The sequence below is a fragment of the Tachyglossus aculeatus genome, chromosome 3 (genome assembly GCF_015852505.1).
Source record: "Tachyglossus aculeatus isolate mTacAcu1 chromosome 3, mTacAcu1.pri, whole genome shotgun sequence".
NCBI lineage: Eukaryota > Metazoa > Chordata > Mammalia > Monotremata > Tachyglossidae > Tachyglossus > Tachyglossus aculeatus.
The window spans coordinates 50,707,107-50,714,007 of record NC_052068.1 but is presented as its reverse complement, the minus strand read 5'-3'; the positions used below and the strand labels follow the sequence as shown (position 1 = coordinate 50,714,007).

At 43.1% G+C, this 6,901-nt stretch overlaps 1 non-coding gene across 1 annotated transcript; it reads left to right on the top strand.

The window, feature by feature from the left end:
* The first annotated feature begins 3,480 nt into the window (after window positions 1-3,480).
* Window positions 3,481-3,618, top strand: LOC119926081. The gene has a single exon (XR_005449994.1). It is a non-coding gene; the product is annotated as a small nucleolar RNA SNORA7 (small nucleolar RNA).
* The last annotated feature ends 3,283 nt before the right edge of the window (window positions 3,619-6,901 follow it).

Genomic DNA, 6,901 nt, shown 5'->3' with positions numbered 1-6,901 from the left:
TCCCTCTGACTTAGACTGTGTGTTGGATTGTGTCCAACCTAATTATCTTGAATCTACCCCAGAGCTTAGTACAGTGTCTGGCACATAGTAAGTGCTTAACAAGTACCATTAAATATCTCTCCCTAGTTAATAAGAGGGACATCTAAGGTCACCAAACAATTCATAAGAGAGTTAGGGCTAGAACCCAAATCACCTGGCTCCAGGCTAGTATTCAGTTCATTTGGCCACACTTGCTCTTGAGTTTACTCACAACCAGGTCCAGACTGGAGCTCTGCCCTCCAATATTTACCCTGGAGGTCCTTGAGACCAGGAGGGGTCAGGGCAATTTGGGCTCATCAGGTCAAATGAGGCTGCTCCCAGTACAGGAAAAAGAAAGAGTTTGGGCAAGGAATAACCATTGTTTGACGGTAATACAGTCTTCACAGAGAGTTGGCCTAAAAGCCAGGAATGTGCAAAAGGATCCCAGCCTGTATTTCTCCTCTATATTGTTGCAGGAGAGAACTAAAGGAACTCAAAACTGGAACTAAGAATAGGATTTGTCTTACAATGTCAACAATTACTTTGTTATTAAAGAAAAATTGGGGAGGGAGGCAGCAGATGGCTGGGTCTAACGTGGATGCAGGGAGGGGAAAGAGCTGTCCAGGGCAGAAGAGACACTGTTCAAGGACAGTTTGTGTGTGAAATTATAACCCCTATAAATCTGCCAGAGCCAACGGGCCTTAAGATGAACAGCCTCCAGAAACACAAACCTCCTAGGACTGTGCTTGTTCTGGACTTACTTAAGATCCGTACCTTGTTTGTCCCAGGCTCCAGACATCTTCTGAGGAAAAAAAATTCACTCATTCATTCAATCATATTTATTGAGCACTTACTGTGTGCAGAGCACTGTACTAAGCGCTTGGAATAACTGGATAGGGGGCTATTGATCCCATCCCTCCTTTGCAACCTTCTTATATTACTTGGGTGGGGGTTTTTTTGTTTTTATTCAGAATTTTTTAAACTCTGACCTAGGGATAGACCTCTGGTTGGGAGGCAGAAAAATGAGATTCAATTCCTCTGTCTGTTCATGGCTTTTTAATCTACCATGAGAAGCGTGGCCTAGTGAGAAGCAGCATGGCCTAGTGGATAGAGCACAGGCCAGGGAGTCAAAAGGACCTGGGTTCTAATACTGGCTCAGCCGCTTGTCTTGCTTTGTGACCTTGGGCAAGTCAGTTCGATTCTCTGGGCCTCAGTTTCCCAGTATGTAAAATGGGGATTACGATTGTGAGCCCCATGTGTGACAGGGACTATGTACCACCCAATTACCTTGTATCTACCCAGAGATTAGTACAGTGCCTGGTCCATAGTAAGCACTTAAAAAATACCATTAAAAAACAGGTTGGCCATTATCAATGAATTCAGGGAATATGGGCAGACCATCAAATCTTTAGAAAGAATGCCTGCAATTCCCTGGACAATTTCTTCTCTATCCTTCATTGGATTTGCTGTGAGCCCATTGTTGGGTAAGGATTGTCTCTATCTGTTGCTGAATTGTATTTTCAAAGTGCTTAGTACAGTGCTCTGCACACAGTAAGCTCTCAATAAATACAATTGAATGAATTAGTGTTATGTCTGTGGTGAGCCCACAACAAGCTGCCTTGTTAGTGACTGTTTGTGATCCCGCAAACAACAACAAGGAAGAGAATCACGGAGGTATTGATGGGCTCTACTTGAGGCCAGGTGGTTGCCAGCCTGTGGGGGTGGAGCAAAGAGGGAGGAGTGGCCTTCTCTCCCTGCTCTATCCAGTAATGGGCCTGGACCAATCAATGACTGCCACATAGAGCCTAAGGCTGATAAAAGGTGGTCGTTTTGAATCATGAAGAAGCACACGCAGAGGGCAAGCAGCAGTTGAGAGGAGGAGTGAAGCAGAAGGCAGCGGCACTTGGAAGCAGCGTTTGGGGGATGCAATGTGTGGAGGAGGATTGCGGCATCAGCAGTCCATGCCACCAGGAGCTTCTCTCAACCTTCTGCTGCAGAACAGCAGAATGGACAGAAAGTGCTCCCTTGACCAGCAGACTGGTTCTGGATCCTTGGTGGAGCAGAGTGAGTGAGTGAGAGTGTGTGTATGTGTCACTCCCTTGCAAGTTGGTAAAACTAGGTAAAAACCTTTCCACAGTAACCATGGTGGTTGGTGGAGTGGTTTGACTCTACACGAGAAGCAGCATAGCTTAGTGGAAAGAGCAGGGGTGTGGGAGTCAGAGGTCTTGGGTTCAAATCCTGACTCTTGCCATTGTCAGCTGTGTGACTTTCGACAAGTCACTTAACTTCTCTGTGCCTCAGTTACCTCATCTGTAAAATGGGGATTAAGACTGTGAGCCCCCCGTGGGACAACTTGATCACCTTGTAATCTCCCCAGCACTTAGAACAGTACTTTGCACATAGTAAGCGCTTAACCAATGCCATCATTATTATTATAATTATTATTATTATTATTATTATTATTATTACTACGTGTCACTGAGGCTCCCCCATTTCAGGAAAGTCCTGGTTAGTATCAGTCGGGGGCTCGTGACAATGTCATTGTGGGTTTGAGGGGTCTCCAGTCCAGATTACTGAGGTCAAAAGCCTTGTATAGGCTGTTGCTCATTCCCCTGAAAGGATTTTGCCCCAGCTGAAACTAGCTGGTGGTTCCCCTGTAGTCCAACCATGGAGTCATTGCTGCACTCAAGTTGAAGGTTGCCTAATTCCACTCTGCTAATTGCTTGCCTTTTGACCTTGGGCAAGTCACTTAACTTCCCTGTGCCTCACTTTCCTCAACTGTAAAATGGGAATTAAATACCTATTCCTGTGAGCCCCATGAGGGACAGGGACTGTGTCGGACCTAACTAGCTTGCACCTACCCCAGTGTAGTGTTGGACATATAGTAAGCGCTTAACAAATACCTTTAAAAAAGGACTATTCTCCAAATCTTCCTTTAACAACATTCCCCCCTCCTTACCACCACAAGAAATCCCCCTCCCCCTACCCCACACTACATCTCAATACAAAAGCATATATATGCATTAATAACCATAATTTACACTTACCACTCTCACAGAGTTCATTATGGGGCTTTAAGTAATGCCCAATTGTTCATTTAATAAAGACTGACTTTTTCACAAAAGGGTTTTGTGTTCTATGTGTGTCTGGGCTTTTCATTCAAACACAAAAAGCCCTGCTTTTCTGGGAATATAAAAAACAGTGTTGATTGTACCAACAGTTCACAAACATGAGTCAAACATACATGGAGCCAATTGTACCCCTTATTCTTCCCACCCTGCTCCCACCCTACCCCTTTTTAGATGTCACAATCAGGACATCAGAAAACAAATACCAGATCTTCAGGGCAATCTAGGCTCTATCAAGCTCAGCCTAGAATGAGAGCATTTAACCAACTACTGCAGTTAGAAATGAACACATGCAACTCAGAATTTCTACCTTTGGCATTTGCCATCTGTTATGTCCCCCTCAGGATTGCACCTGGGGAGTTTCCAGTACTCTACCAGTCTCAGCTATGGGAGGGAGAGTCAAGTAGAGGCATACCCATTCCATCTCTAGCTTGGGCAGTGGCTAGTGAGTGGAAGGCAATCTGCTACAAGTCTAAACTCACCTGTTCTGGGCAGCAGCAGCAGCACGGGAGAGAGTCGAGGGAGGGAACTTGGGTATAATGCACAGAAGGCTAGGTGAACCACTTCTGTATTTTTACCAAGAAAACTCTATGGATGCACTATGACAACTATTGCAGATGGAGGTGGGGTGTTCTAGGAGAGATGTGCCCATTGAATCACTGTGGGTCAGAAACAACTGGACAGTATAAGACAAGACAAGAAGATGTGTTATGTGGTTTTAGCACCTTCTCTGACAGACATATCCACCAGAAATGAATACCAGTCTCCCAAAGAATATAGGTTATATGTAATTATATCAAGAGCATAGCTCTTAACTAACAAGATTCAGGTATTAACTAAGGAAAGATTTCACTGGATAACAGATTTTCCCTTCCCTTCACCCCCATCTGGAAGGGTGAAGAGAAAATTTAGTTCCTTTCCTTGGGAGGTTGAGGAAGAAAAACACATCCCTAATACAGAAGAGCAAAGGATTGTATATCCCTCGCCTTTCTCCTTTCACCCCATTTCTTTCTCTTTTTTTTAATCATCAAGGCCTTGAGTTGCAGTTCAGATTAGCATGGGATCTTAACGAGACCCGACCTTTTTCAAGCTTCTCCTTTAGCCCTCCAGGTAACCCCAGTGAAATGCAAATGTGTGTCTCTTGCCCAAAGCGTAAAATAAAAAATGTCTGCAGGCCAAAAATGAAATTTTTATAGTACCTTCCATAAGCAATCACATTAACGAGAGGACCAAATAAAAAGCATGCATGTTTAAAAAGACATAGTCAATTCCATTGTTGTAATAAATTCTTAGTAGCTTGAGAATCTAATTCTTTCCACCACCAATATTGCCCTTGGTAGTTTGGCAAACACTGTCCTTATTTTTCCTTGTCTCTTTTAACAGCACTGTTGCCAGAGATTTTGATCTTTACTTCTTTTGCCCTGAACCATCACTACTGAAAATATCAAGACAAATCTAGAAATATCATGTGAGATTTGAGACATTAATGGTTGCCAATGACTTGGGGCCTGCAAATCCCTTACCCCATTTTGGGAGAGGCAAATAAAAACTCATCAATTATAAATAAGTTTCGGGGTAAGAATTTCAGTCAAATTTAGCAAAGTGCGTGTACATGAAAAGCCATCCTAAAACATCGCTTACTTCAGGAAGCATTCTCTGATTAGAGAAGCAGTGTGGCTCAGTGGAAGAGCCTGGGATATGGAGTGATAGGTCATGGGTTCAAATACCGGCTCTGCCAATTGTCAGCTGTGTGACTTTGGGCAAGTCACTTCACTTCTCTGTGTCTCAGTTACCTCATCTGTAAAATGGGGATTAAGACTGTGAGCCCCCCGTGGGACAACCTGATCACCTTGTAACTTCCCCAGCGCTTAGAACAGTGCTTTGCACATAGTAAGTGCTTAATAAATGCCATTATCATCATCATCATCTGTAAAATAGGGATTAAGACTGTGAGCCCCATGTGGGACAATTCTGATTACCTTGTATCCCCCCAGTGCTTAGAACAGTGCTTGGCACATAGTAAGTGCTTAACAAATACCAACATTATTATTATTATTATTATTAATCCCCAGCACCATGAGTTTTGTCATTTTGACAGTCACCTCACCACCCACGAATTCATCTGTTTATTTTTATGTTCCTGGTGCCTATTATTTTCATCTATTTTCTCAGTTTTACGACGTATATCCGTTAGTTTATAGTTGCCCTTCACATTTGCCACTGAAATACGTCAGTGGCAAATGCGAAGGACAGTTATAAACTGATGAATATACTATCATAAGCCTGGTTTGTGGGTGATTAAAAAGGCCACTGTGAGACCCACGGTCCTGGCTACATTGCTCACATAAAAACACTGTCCTTTAAGATGATGTCATCTTTAATGTTTGCACCAGTTGATGCTGTTTTTGCAGTTTATATTTTCTCCCCAATTGGAGTACAATAATATAATTATGGTATTAATTAAGCATATGCAGCATGCTGAGCACAGGGGTAGATACAGTGAAATGAGATTGGACACAAACTCTAGTCCACACAGACATTTTATGTATGAAGAAACTGAGGTCTAGAGAGATTCACTAACCTGCCCAGGATCACACTGCAGGCCAGTGGCAGAGCTGAGACTAGAACCAGGGTCTCAATTCTCAGGCCCAGGCTCTTTCCACTAGGTCAATCAATCATATTAATTGAATGCTTACTGTGTGCAGAGCACTGTACTAAGCGCTTGGGAGAATACAAAATAACTACATAAAAGACACATTCCCTGTCATGCTGCCTTCCTACATGTGTAGATCTTCAAGGGAAGGTTCACATCTTTCACTTCTTCGATGAAGTCCCAAGTGCTTAGTTGAGTGCTCTGCACCCAAGAAATACAGCTGAAAAGCAGTGTGGACAGTGGATAGAGCAAGGGCCTGGGGTTTTCAGTAGGTCATGTGTTCTAATCCTGCCTCCCCCACTTGTCTGCTCTGTGACCTTGGGCAAATCACTTCACTTCTCTCTGTCTCACTTATCTCATGTATAAAATGGGGATTAAGACTGTAAGCCCCAGATGGGACAGGGACAGTGTCCAACCTGATTACTTTGTATCTAACCCATTGCTTAGGACAGTGCTTGGCATATAGTTAGTGTTTAACAAATACCATTATTATTATTATTATTATTATTATCATTATTATTATTATTATTATTACTTATGTTAAGTCTTACTAGGTGCCAAGCATTGTACAAAGCATAGTAGAGTGCTCTGCACACAGTAAGTGCTCAATAAATACAATTGAATGAATTGACGTAGAAATGAGATAACCAGGCCAGACATATTAATAGTAAAGATGGTATGTGTTAAGCACTTACTATGTGCCAAGCACTGTTCTAAGTGCTGGAGCACTGTTCTAAGCACTGGAATAGTGATGGTATGTGTTAAGCACTTACTATGTGCCAAGCACTGTTCTAAGCACTTGGATAGATACAAGGCTGTCAAGTTGTCCCATGTGGGGCTCACAGTCTTCACCTCCATTTTACAGATGAGGTAACTGAGGCACAGAGAAGTTAAGTGACATGTCCAAAGTCACACAGCTGGTAGTCCCTATCCCACAAGGGGTTCAGAGTCTAAGTAGGAGGAAGAATAGGTAGTTAATCCTCATTTAACAGATGAGGAAACTGAGGTAGAGAGGAGGTAAGTGACTTGCCCAAGGTCACACAGCAGGCAAGTGGCATAACTGGGTTTAGAACCTTGGTCCCTTGACTTCCAGGCCCTTCCT